The sequence below is a fragment of the Lathamus discolor genome, chromosome 6 (genome assembly GCF_037157495.1).
Source record: "Lathamus discolor isolate bLatDis1 chromosome 6, bLatDis1.hap1, whole genome shotgun sequence".
Classification (NCBI taxonomy): domain Eukaryota; kingdom Metazoa; phylum Chordata; class Aves; order Psittaciformes; family Psittacidae; genus Lathamus; species Lathamus discolor.
In genome coordinates, this window is record NC_088889.1 from 28,725,737 (window position 1) to 28,738,355 (window position 12,619).

The 12,619-nt window shown below is 40.4% G+C and overlaps 1 protein-coding gene across 8 annotated transcripts in view; it reads right to left on the reverse strand.

Annotated features, from left to right (window-relative positions):
* Nucleotides 1-12,619, reverse strand: part of TUNAR (TCL1 upstream neural differentiation-associated RNA) — a 185,192-nt gene that overhangs the window by 14,063 nt on the left and 158,510 nt on the right. Inside the window, exon 1 of one of the 8 annotated variants that reach the window (XM_065684866.1) lies at nucleotides 403-450. The exons of the other annotated variants lie outside the window; for them this stretch is intronic. The gene's annotated coding sequence lies outside the window, so the exon portion shown is untranslated. Of the gene's footprint in view, nucleotides 1-402; nucleotides 451-12,619 lie in introns of those variants that run through there. 8 annotated transcript variants of the gene reach the window in all.

Consider the following 12,619-nt stretch of genomic DNA (forward strand, 5'->3'; position numbering starts at 1 on the left):
AAGTATTAGTTCAGGTTAACTTGAAACTTCTGGTTGGAATTGTTCATACTCTAAGGAAACTTCTGGATTTGCTTTACTATGTAGGAAAGAAATGGAAGGTGGCTTGATGGGCAAACTTAGTGCTGGTTTAATTTTGGACTGAGAAATGATAATTTCTAGCAAATACTCACAGACACTGGTAAACATAATTAATCCATCCAATGATACCACAGCATTCCTAGATATTATGATTTCAGAACCTATCTGTAATGTAAATTAAACAGGCAGTTGTACTGATTAATGTTAGATGTGACAGGAATAAGACCATTTGAGTGAAAAACTGACTGTGCAAAGTGCTTTAAAACAGTGTCACTTTACCACCCACCCACAAAAACTGAAGCAGAGCAAGATGAAAAACTTTACCTAAATTCATGAAGCTGCACACTGAAGCTCCAGCGAACCAAACTCTTTTGCTCACGTTTCCAGATCAGTACCCTATTCTTTGGACCACATTGTCTCTCTGGACCATCTGATTTAAACTGATGCAGCTTAGCTTCAGTTTATCCTGGTTCAAGTCCTGCAGCATAAGCTCTTTAACAAGTCACCTTGCGGCACCAACAATTTAATTCAGCCTAACAGAAATATCGAAACAGAAGCACTAAAATGTCTTTTGACCTTTGCTGTTAGCTACAATCAAAACTATGCAACAAAAAGAGCAGAGAGGAAATGTAGGACATACGCTCAAAATGATGAAAAAAATGTTTGGCCATGTAACAAAGTACATTGAAGAAAACATTCAAGAACAATTCATCCTGCTGAAAATATTATCCCCATAAGGCTGCAAGGGTCAGTGTCATCTTAGATTATGCAGCGTACAAGTGCCAGCCAAAGAAGACCCACATGTAGGCCCTACACTCTCGGGCAGGAGGTCACTAAACACTAGCAATTGATCTGTGGCTCTACAGACTCCAAGAAATGGCATAAAAAACCCAAAATAAAATGATAAAATGTGCACAGCTCAGAAAAAAAATCTTTAAACTAAATTCCTCTCCATTTCTTCTGATACAAAAACAACCTTTCAAAGATTTCCCTTTGTCTGAAGTAATTTTTCTCCAGAGACTTCCCAGGTGGTTATCTGCGTTCACATAAGCCTGTCTAACTTCAGAACTCAAGCTAAGTTCCACTCTGCTTACCTTACTAGTCCTTAGTTTCTCTCAAGCACCACTGACACAGGTAACATATCCAGCCCTTGTTCTCACACGCTTGGGAATTTGTGTTACCCTGTAAACTACTTTTTTTATGCTGAAGCTGGAAGCCATGTTGCACATGCCATGGGTCCAACAGGGGACATAATTTTGTCACCCAGCAGCTTTTTCTGTAGAGTTTAGCATGGGAACTGCCTCAGTCAGGCCACAGACCTGGCTCCGCATCTCCGGAAGTCTTTCAAGTTGTAGACTGACATTTGAACCATACTTTTCAATTCCTTAGATCTCCAGATGCCGTGTACACTCCAGTAATTCACACAGAAAGTCTGCGCAGTGACTAGTAACTGAAATACAGCCAACTCTCAAGTGAAAGTTACAAACTAAAAAACCACATCAAATGGTCCAGAGAAGAGGAAGGGATGAAGTTGTTGGGGTTTTTTTTCCTGAAGAGAAAGCATATGGCAAATTTACACGCGGAAAAGGCTTACTACATGAATCAAAAGATTTAACCTTTCTTTGCCAAAAAAATGAAGAATCTAAAAGCTCATAACTCTGTATTAGTACAGCAATTATATTAGCTTCCTGTATTTTAAAAACCCAGGACAAAAGTTTAATGCTTCTGACTTCACTTTTTAAATAGACAGTTACTTTAGACAAACTCCAATTTAAAATCTCAGTGCGGCTGACAGCTGTGTTAAAGAAGAGAGCTTTTTTTATGGTACAAGCTTGTGGATTGATTTTAGTAATGGACATTTTCTTTCCATACATCCAGTATTTAGATTCTTTTGTTATTTGAAAACCTGTCTGGGGACACATAAATCTGCCTGCGTCATAATTACACTTGCCTACACTTCATACCTATAATTAGGCTCGGACCTATGGCAGCAGCCATAGGAAAACTGGACAATCTATTCTGCACAGGTTAGTAAGACTCCAGTTATTTTTCCAAAAGGATAATCTATATTATGGAGAAGAAATTAATTCTGTCAAATTTTCAGGAAGCTAAGGTTTGGCCAGGGTGCATTTTTGGCTTATTTCTGAAAGAAAACATTCAGAGGACTCCTGAATCTGTCTTCCCAAGTTCATGACTCTCTTTATTACAGTTCCCAATTCGTTCTTCCTTTCTCTAGTTTTCTTCACTGGAGCTTGCTTGGAGGGTGCAAGCCAAAGTAGGAGCTCCTCACTGGCCACGAGTGGTTGTAGGTAGCTTGCAGAGCAAAGCATCACTGCTGCATCTCACTGTGCTCAGAGGGGAAAGGAAAACAAATGTAGGCTGGTGGAGTCCTTTCAAGACAAAGCTTATGGTTGTACAACGCAGTTACATTCAAACCCCCACAAATAATCCAAGAATCAGGCTTTTTATGGAAAGCCACTGGCAGTGTTTTACTTTGAGTACTGCTGCTTCTTGGACTACAAATGTCAGAAGCACATCTATAATGATGCTCTGCTGCAGGCTGGCCTTGGGAAACCCTTCACAAAAATCTGCCAGTGAGGCTGGGTCACTTCCCTCCTCCTACAAAGTCGTCTGTTCTGGTCACAGCTACAATTTCTGCACTCTCCCTGGGGCTAAAGTAAGCATTACTGAGAAGAAAATGTGCATGACTTACAAATACACAGCACTCCACCACACACAGGCATTTGCAAATAAAGGACGGAATGGCTTTCTCGTAGACACCTGCATGTACACGATGCTGTACCAGCACAAAGCCTGTGCCACTCTCCATACCCTTCATAACCAGTTAGGAACAAACCACACTTGCAGTAACATTTTTGCTGTACACTGTTGTCTGTCACAGGAAGGACGGCTGAGTGGTCAAAGCACTGACTGGGGACTTATGGCCTCTGGGGTACCAAGGGGCACCTAGAGGAGCACAAAGACTCCTGTTGCAGTTGGGAAGCTGGTTAGCATGAACAATCCTGGCTCTGAGAAACTGTATCTCCTCCTCCCTGCTCAAGAAGACTCTCTCCTCAGGTATGTGTCCCTGCCTATGGCAGGGGGGTTGGAACTAGATGATCTTGAGGTCCTTTCCAACCCTAACTATTCTATGATTCTATGATTCTATGTGCTGCTGCGAGGATGCTGTGCAGAGCTACCAAACATTTTGTTAAAGCACAGGATTTCCACCCTGTCAGAGCACTACATGGGCTGCCTTTCCCTCACGGTTGCCAGGTGGTAATTCCTAAGCAGGAAGACAAAGATTTGCAAAAATGGCTGCTCTTTATAGATGGAGCATTTCCCTCTCTCAGGAGCCATAATCCCTCTGTTAGCACAAGTCTCTGTTACCTTCCTCCTGTTTTCTCATTCCTGACTTCTTGTAAATGATAATTTTGCATTTTTTCCTGTGTCTTTTTGCTGTCAAAACTGTAAACACTAGGTTATTACTAGGCATCTCATCAAAGGAAGATTTACAGATGTTTGGTCTTCATTATTTTGTTATAATTTTACACTTTTTTTTTTTTTAACAGCACAGTAAACAAGGTATTGAAAACCTCCCAAACAGTTTCCTTCTGTTCCGGTTTGCAGTCATTTATAACTGACATCAGCTGTATCTCTGCTGCAGACAGGACTGCTGCACACATAACCATGCCCAAGGTTGCTCCAACATAGCAAGTTGGAAGCAGAAGTCTGGAAAATATGAGGGCCTGCACCCCATAAGGGGAACAGCTACCTGAAACCACAGCCACAGTCTTGCTAGCAGCCTTCCAGTATCTGAAGGGAGCCTATAAGGATGCTGGGGAGGGACTCTTCATTAGGGACTGTAGTGACAGGACAAGGAGTAATGGGTTAAAACTTAAACAGGGGAAGTTTAGATTTGATTTAAGGAAAAATTTTTTTCCTGTTAGGGCGGTGAGGCACTGGAATGGGTTGTCCAAGGAAGTTGTGAATGCTCCATCCCTGGTGGTGTTCAAGGCCAGGTTGGACGAAGCCTTGGGTGAGATGGTTTAGTGTGAGGTGTCCCTGCCCATGGCAGGGGGGTTGGAACTAGATGATCTTAAGGTCCTTTCCAACCCTAACTATTTTGTGACTCTATGTACCCCAAAGCCCACACCTCATCATCTTCCCTCTGCCTGTTGCCTAATCTGGCTAGATCTATGACAGCTGGGTACATTTACACAGGTTGTTTAGTACAAGTGTAAATAAACACCCTAAATAGAGATGCACAGTTATTTTTATGAGGGGGAATAATAAATCAGTCCTTTCATTGTCAATCATTTTCACAGAGTTTTGTGGCTGACAAACAGGCTGTTTGAGTGAAACTAAACAAGATGTGTTTAGTCAGTTCAGCTGTGAAGCAGCTCTGGTAATACTAGTGGAGATCTGCATGCAAAGGCATTGTGCAGAGATACAGAGATACGCCCTGTTTATTTGCAGAAGCCCACGTATGTGACAGATAAATGTCTGAAGCAGAAGAATGTAATGAAAATTTCAGCTAAAGAAATGAAGTGCAAAGCCACTTTATATTTTATACCGCAGCAGCTTGTACTGGTGGTAGTGAAGAAACCAGCTGGTGGTGTGATCCAGCTACAGAAGAAATCAGGGGCACAATTCTTGCCGAGTCCGCCAGTTTCTGGATTAGGCTTTGAAAGCAAAAGTTGCCCAGAAAAGCAATAGTGACAGAAACAAAAAATATTTTTTCATAATTTTGTCTCCCAAATTGCTAGCATACGTACTGTGCTAGTCTCTGAAAACGGCCCATATAGTAAGTTATCATCTCCAGTAGCCTCAAAGAAGAGGTCCATGTGACAATGAAGATGCGCAGAAAGTCCCTTTCTTTTGGCTGTCATATTCTCATTTAGTAACATCTTGTGGCAATAACAGCCCCTGCTTCATGCTGCAGCATTGCTTTCTAGCTTAGGTATTTAAGGATAAATATAGATACACCTACAGAGACATGAGGAAAGATCAGTGGCAAATGATCATCACTGCAGAAAGCATTAAAGACAATGAATGTATTAATCATTCATACCAAAAATCAATATAAAAATCCACAAGTAATGCTGATAACTGGGACCAGGTATGTGGTAAAGCAGCCAGTGAAACTAGTTACCTTTTGGACACCTTTGTTGTTTTGTGCGCTTGCAGAGTTAGTCATGGAAATTAAAATCTAAGTGAATGTAACTCTCTAGAAGTGACTGCTTCTCTTACTGTTTGTACAGTATATACCAGTGTCAGGCCCTGATATCATTAACTGATAATAGCATAGATAATAATCTATGTGATAAGCACAGGGCAAAAAGGCTCCCAAATTTCAAGCACACCCTTCTCTTAGGTAGGGTTCTTGGAGGGCCTCATGCTGAGCCTCTGAGCTGTTCTGAGCACCTGCAGCTCCTGTGGTGCAGCAGGGACAAATCCTGCCAACAGCTTTGCAGAAGCAGCTTCTGATGCTGCCTCCTGCCCACAGCCAAGCAGAGCACTGCCCTCCACCCAACCTCACCACTTTCCATGTGTCCTTCAGGGCCTGAATTGCACGTGTGCTATAATAGATCCAAGAGGTTTCTTTTGAGCTCATGGTGCTGCATAAGTTAAAATCAATAGAGTTACTGTTTTCTATGTTACGAGAAAAAGCAGCAGCCTTACATATTTGTGCTGTATCACCCAATCAGTAAGCTAGAAAAAGTGAGGCCAAATCCTGAGAGGGTTAAGCCATTCAAACTACATCAGCAAACATCGTCTGAAAGCACAGACATTGCTTGGCATATATCTTAAACTGTCAGGAGGAGCAGCCAGTGAGCAATGCAGTACTTGACCTGTCAGCATGATACAGATAATTTACATAGATTTTCACAAACATTAATGGATTAAACCTCACCTTGGGACACACAAGCAAGGTTCAGTAGCCCTAACGAACATATCTGGAAGCTGACTCACACAATGGTCATAACCTGATTTCCAGGAGAAGCCAGCAGCTTTTACCCAGCAAAGAGGATGGGACTTCATACCTCTATATCAGAAGAAAAAGAAACACAAAGCAGAGAGCAGCTTTGGCCCAGACATTTGTATCTATGGGGAGCTGGCGCTATGGGGACTTAAGTGCTGATTTCCTGGCTCCTCTTCAATTCACACCAGCTGTGATAATCCCAAGTAGGATGATAGCTCTTACCCTGGCACAGAGGACACAGGTGCATTCATGTGCAAACCACTGCCTTTCACACCCAAAGTGTAAAGCAAACCAAGCAGCTGAAGTGGAAAATTCCTACCTGGTTGCAGTTTCCTTACCCAAACGGCTATCTAAAGCATCTCAGTTCATTTCACTGGGACTTGTTTCTAAAAGCAGTAGCAGTCACCATATACTAAACATGGATGAAAGCTGAGTTCTGTACCAAAGGCTTTGGTTTTGAACTGAGGAGCAAAGAGGACCTGTGATGGATACAGCTCACAAGATCACACTGACAGAGCTCATAGACCAAATGAGAAAGTGGGACACGGTCATGACCCATGAGGCTATGCTGGCTGTTTCATTCAATCACCTAGAAGACATCATTTGTGCAAGCAGCATTTACACAGTAAAGGAATCTGTTCTTTGCAGTGTGACCGAAGGCTGAGGAGTCATCCATAAGCAGCAGGGGACTGGGAGATCAGGTCTCTGGAGTGGCAGGACAGGAAGTGTTCCCACAGCTGTGTGTTTTATAGGAGGGGCATGCAAAAAAGGGGTGAGAGGTTCATACACTCATTCAGTGGATTGATATACCCAGATATAGTCCTAGGGATTAATGATGTGTGTCCACATGGACTAGGACAGACACAAAAAAGTGTTAGGTGAAGATGTGTCTGTGCAGGCATCTGCTAGAGATGTGTGGGCAAGGAGAATATGCCACCTGGTTCTTAAGATATATCTGGAACAAGTCCAGAGGAGGGCCACGAGGATGATCAGGGGACTGGAGCACCTCCCATATGAAGACAGGCTGAGAAAGCTGGGGCTGTTCAGCCTGGAGAAGAGAAGGCTGCGTGGAGACCTCATAGCAGCCTTCCAGTATCTGAAGGGGGCCTATAGGGATGCTGGGGAGGGACTCTTCATTAGGGACTGTAGTGAAAGGACAAGGGGTAACGGGTTAAAACTTATACAGGGGAAGTTTAGATTGGACGTAAAGAAGAAATTCTTTACTGTGAGGGTGGTGAGGCACTGGAATGGGTTGCCCAAGGAGTTTGTGAATGCTCCATCCCTGGCGGTGTTCAAGGCCAGGCTGGACAGAGCCTTGAGTGACATGGTTTAGTGTGAGGTGTCCCTGCCCATGGCAGGGGGGTTGGAACTAGATGATCTTAAGGTCCTTTCCAGCCCTAACTATTCTATGATTCTATAGTAATTCATGTGTTGTAATTTGGTAAAGATATTTGGGATTTATCCACAAGGAACTGATGTCAGGAAGGTCTCTTCAGTTTTATGAAGGAAATAGCTTATTGAGCCTGTCTGCATCATAATCACACTGTACTACTCCTGTGCTTAACCTGCAGGGATCCAAAAAGTTTGTTTCTCTCCTCATGCATGACCTGACTTCTGCAAAGGGATGCTGAACCTCCGTGTGAGGATCCAGAGAAAGGGTGTGGGTAGGAACAGGTTGTGAGGTAGGGAGCACTAGTGTTACTGATGTAAAAATCCCTCTGATGCCCATTTGGTGTGCCTTCTTCATGTATCCAGTAAATCTACAGAAAGCTAGACTAGAGATCACAAATTAATTTGGAGACATAATAAGCAAAACTATTGTAGGATTCTCTGTGTAACATTAGGCATGGTCTACTGAATGGCTTTTTTTTTTTTTTCTTTTTCCTCTCTGAAAAAGGAGTGTAAGGCTTTAGTGATGCTTTTGATCTATCTTCTCTTGTGAAACACTGCAGATGTGACTTGGTCTTTTACCAGCTTACTAAAATTCAGCGAGGAAGACTGGAATTATTTTGTGCTGAGCATGAATGGATGGAGCAGATAGTCTGTGGGCCCTTGTGCACTAAGCATCCATAGCATGGTTTTCAGGGTGGGGACACAACTAGACCCAAAGATAACAGTGCTTGCTTACAATTCCACTAAAAAGCACACAAACATAGGCAGAATTTGAGGGACAGCAATTAGGAGCAGAAGTAACAGAGCAACCCTTCCTCTGTCTGCTCTGATACACTAGTGATATTAAAACCATATTATAAGGTAAATCACGTTGAACACTCAGGATGTTCCTGGTGACATGACACATTGAAACACTCTGAACATTGCACAAAGTAATATCAAAGATGCTGTTCCCTTTGTACTGAGTGCAGCGTTCTGAGAACGCATTCAGCTGTGCCAAGCTCCAGAGCATTTTAATGCAACGTAAAGTATTTGCTATGGAACAAAACCACAGAAACTCAAACCACATAGCTATGATGTCAGTGAAATGGATTAGTCTTCCTGAGGAAATCTTTAGTTTCTAGCTTTGATTAATACAGATCGAGAACAAATACTATGTTCAGCAGTACAGGAACAATATTGTCCCGAGGACCATCGTGGTCATCCATTAAGAGCCGCTTTCAAGAATGCTTTAAAAACCCTTCCAAAATCCTACCTTCTCCTGCTAAATATTTTGTATGATTTCTATATTCAGTGAAAAGTTACATTTCCTGTGAATACATAAACAAAAACCTTTCAACCAGTTCTTGGTTTAGGCACAAAGTAAAAAATTCCAGTAAGTCACAGGTCTCAATAAGCAGTTTTGCCATCTGCTCTCTCATCCAAAAAGCTCAATGGTTTTGTTTTCAAGCATCAGACTTTCCTTAAAGGAAAGTTTCTGGTATTCCTGACATAGGTCAGCAACATCTCACTTTAGAGACAGTTTTGCTAGGGTCTGGGATGTGTCAATGTCAAGTTTTAGTTTTTTCATTAAACAAGTCACAGTTGCACATGGAGGAGAAAGCGATGCTTTTCAGTATCTAAAGACATATGCGGAAAATGACAAGTCCCAAATTTTAGAAGTCAAGTATATGTACTGCATTAATATCCTCATTAAAAGAGTAACAAATTATTAAGGCACAATTTATATTCTCAGATGCCACGTTGTTTCCTACTCACGCCACTCCTTTCTGTCTAGCTTGGCTGAAAACTGGAACAGGCATTCCCCGACCCCCACCCCGTTTCCTCATGTAGAGATGTACCAGATATCTTTTACCCCCTTTTTTCATCAAAGCTTACTGATTTCTTTGGCTCATCAACTTTTCTCCAGGTTTTTTGTTTTGGACACTCTTACCTTGTATGAAATTCTTTATTTATGTTTATGGATTACAGTGGTTGCCCAGTGTTTCTTAGCCAACTAAAAACCTCCTTGCCTGTCAAAGTTCAATAATTATCCTACTGTAATCATCAGATTTACTTTTCTGAACTATTCATGTTGTAGAAAATATACAAATATTATAAACCCAATGCTCAGGTCCTCAAAGGTGTTCAGATCCCTTAGTCCTGGTTATTTAGAAAAGAACTAGGGGCCATACGATATATTAAGCTCTTAAAGACCAGCATGTGTTTGAACTGAAACACTTTCATGCATTCTAACATCCAAGTTTCCATGGAAAAATTGCCAGCTTAACTGTAAAAGCCTTTCAGAACGTCTTTTATGATTTTTACAAGTCTAGTTTAAGATGGAGGGCTGAGGCAGGCTGGGGAAGACCCTGTGCATCATCACTCCAGATGAAAATAGAGTGCAGGGGATCCTCCTGGCTGCCCTGAGCTCTGTGCTTTGGTGAACAGTACTTTGAATCTAATTATGTAATTGATTAATATAATGGAGTATGTATTGACTAAAGCACTCCTTTCTAACCCTTTTTTGTTATGAGCCAGTAAAAAGTTTATGTCAGGCAAAATAAGAGAGTGTACTTGATGCAGTATGGTGCATTTTAAATTCTCTTCTTAACATTTCTCAGGAATAAAACACAAATGAGATGACGTACTGCTTTCAATAGGACTTTTATACTTTTCTACACTAATATGTCATTAGGGAATCAGGCAAGTACCTTCCAGAGGTGTGTTACACCTGGAGTTGTAGAAGCAGACCAGAGTGAGGCAGATACCCTTTAAGCTTCTGGGATATTCTGCTGCAGAACTCAGTCCAACACTCAAGCACATCTGCAAAAAGCTTTTTTCTCTTCTCAACATGTACAAGATTTCCCTGGGCTTGTATTAAGATGCCAAGACAGGTATTTTTTTCAACAACTTCAGATGTAATTTTAGCAGCTAAGTAGTTTTTGTACAAAACTTCTTTTCCTCTGTCACAGAGAGGATCAAAAGCTGAAAGACTGCCTTGAACAGAGGAGGCATATCGGGGATAATAAGAATCACTGTTAGGTACCATATTCTTTGTGTCATCTTTTTGCCCACAAGTGCTGGATTCATAATGACTTCTAGATAACAAATCACCAGCCTTCTTGTGTCGATTGGATTTTTTTTCTGTGCTGCAATTCGATTATTTTACCAAGAGCCCTCAAAACCCTTACATAGCCCCACAGCTATGCCTAAACCCTGTCAGCATAAACAGATACACTTGTACATCCCACAGAACCAGTAAGGCATGATTAGAATATTTCTATTTAGTCATTTTGTGTTTCATCTAGCACATACTTCCACTGTGTAGTAAAGTAATTGCAAAATTAATGGTTACATTCGAACAGAATGGCTCAGGAAAGAAAAAAAGAATTTTTAGGACAACTGCACCAAGAATTTCGTTTTATACATGATATTTCAACTAGTATTAACTTAAAAGTCCAAATGCAAGTCATTAATTAAAAAAACACACACAAAAAAAACACCAAAAAAAAACCCCAAAACAAAACAAAACAAAACAAAACAAAACAAAACGAAAAAACCCAAACACCCACCCCCCCCCAAAAAAACCCACCCAAAACCACCACCACCAACAACAAAAACCAAAACCAAAACAAAAACAAAACACCAACAACCCCAAAATTAAGAGCAACCTTGCAGGGGCAACAATGAACTCAGAATAAGGACATTTGGGTTCAATTCTGAACTCTTCCTTTGCCACTATAGCTTTGGGCAGTTTCTTTGTTCCTCAGGTCCTTATCTGTTAAATAAGGATGTTAATACTCAGTTAGTTCTACTCCTTGCCCACATGTCTTTTGAGGGCCTTCAAGGTTTTTGTTGTAGGAAGTACTTCTGGTATCTGTAAAGCACTCAGCAGAATAGAAGCCTTCTTTTTATTGAACACAAAGAAGAATTAGGGACAGAATGACAATCAGAGCTGATGTCTACCATAGAGCTGGTAAGAACTGCTGTTCAGTACCAGTAATAAAAGGCTATACAATATGTTCTGTTAAAGTTGGCCTTTTAGAGAACTTCTAATTAAAGACTGACCTATGAAATCAAATAAATACTGGGGCAGCTAGAACAGATCTAATTAAAATATATACAACAAAATATTTCCCTGGCACAAGAAAACCCCAACAAAATTAGTGTTGCAAATTTTCACTGAGAAAAACAGGTACACCAATATGAGTACAATTTCTTGTGACAAGTGAAAAATTAAAAATGTTAACATGAAATGGCATGCCATTTTGAAATCAATATTTCCGTACATATGGATTTGTAGAGCTTTTCATTTTTGAAAAACATTATGCCTTTTCAATTTTTTTCAGCCTGATGTAAGAAGAGCACAGATGCCGATCTACTGAGATTTTTGTCAGATATATATTCTTTCTGTGTCGATTTATGTTTAAACAACAAAAGCTTAAGACTCATTTGGTTTGGGTTGGGATTTTGCAGGCCTTTCAAAATTTTTGCTGGATCTTGAATCAAGATAGCTTGAGGCATTCCAAATACAGGAACGTGTTGTGCTTATGTGTTGTATTATTCAGCTACATTTTTCTTTACCAGAAATAGCTGATGCAAGTGTGGAATGTATTTCCACTGTTCAGTATCACTTCCCTGATAATGCAGATGGTTTAAGATCTAACTCACATAGTTTATCTAAAGAAACAGTTCAGTGGACTAAAATGAAATACATGTGTTTTCAGCATCAGACCTTCACTGAACAGTATCATAAAAGAAAAGGAAATTACTAATTTTACTTGCTTTAGAATTGACAGAGCAAGCCAAATACAGCTGTTGTGCAAATGTTTAAATGATTAAAAATGTCACTGAAGTAAAAGTTCTAAGTCACAGTAAATCATTGACAGAAATATCTGTTACAATAAATATCCTGTATCATCTCTCTCAACATCACACACTCTTTAGAAAATAATCCACTATTCTTCCTATGTATATGTTGCTATTATTATAGAGAAAAGAAACAAACAAACCTATTGCCGCATTAATGTATTGGATGCATTTTAAAGTTTGCTATACGTGCAAAATCCTATGTATTTTGAAAAATAACTGTTCTTTATAAACTATAATAAAAGAAACATTACTTGTTATGCAATATATATCAACAATACAGACATTTACAAGCACAAAAAATTGCACAGA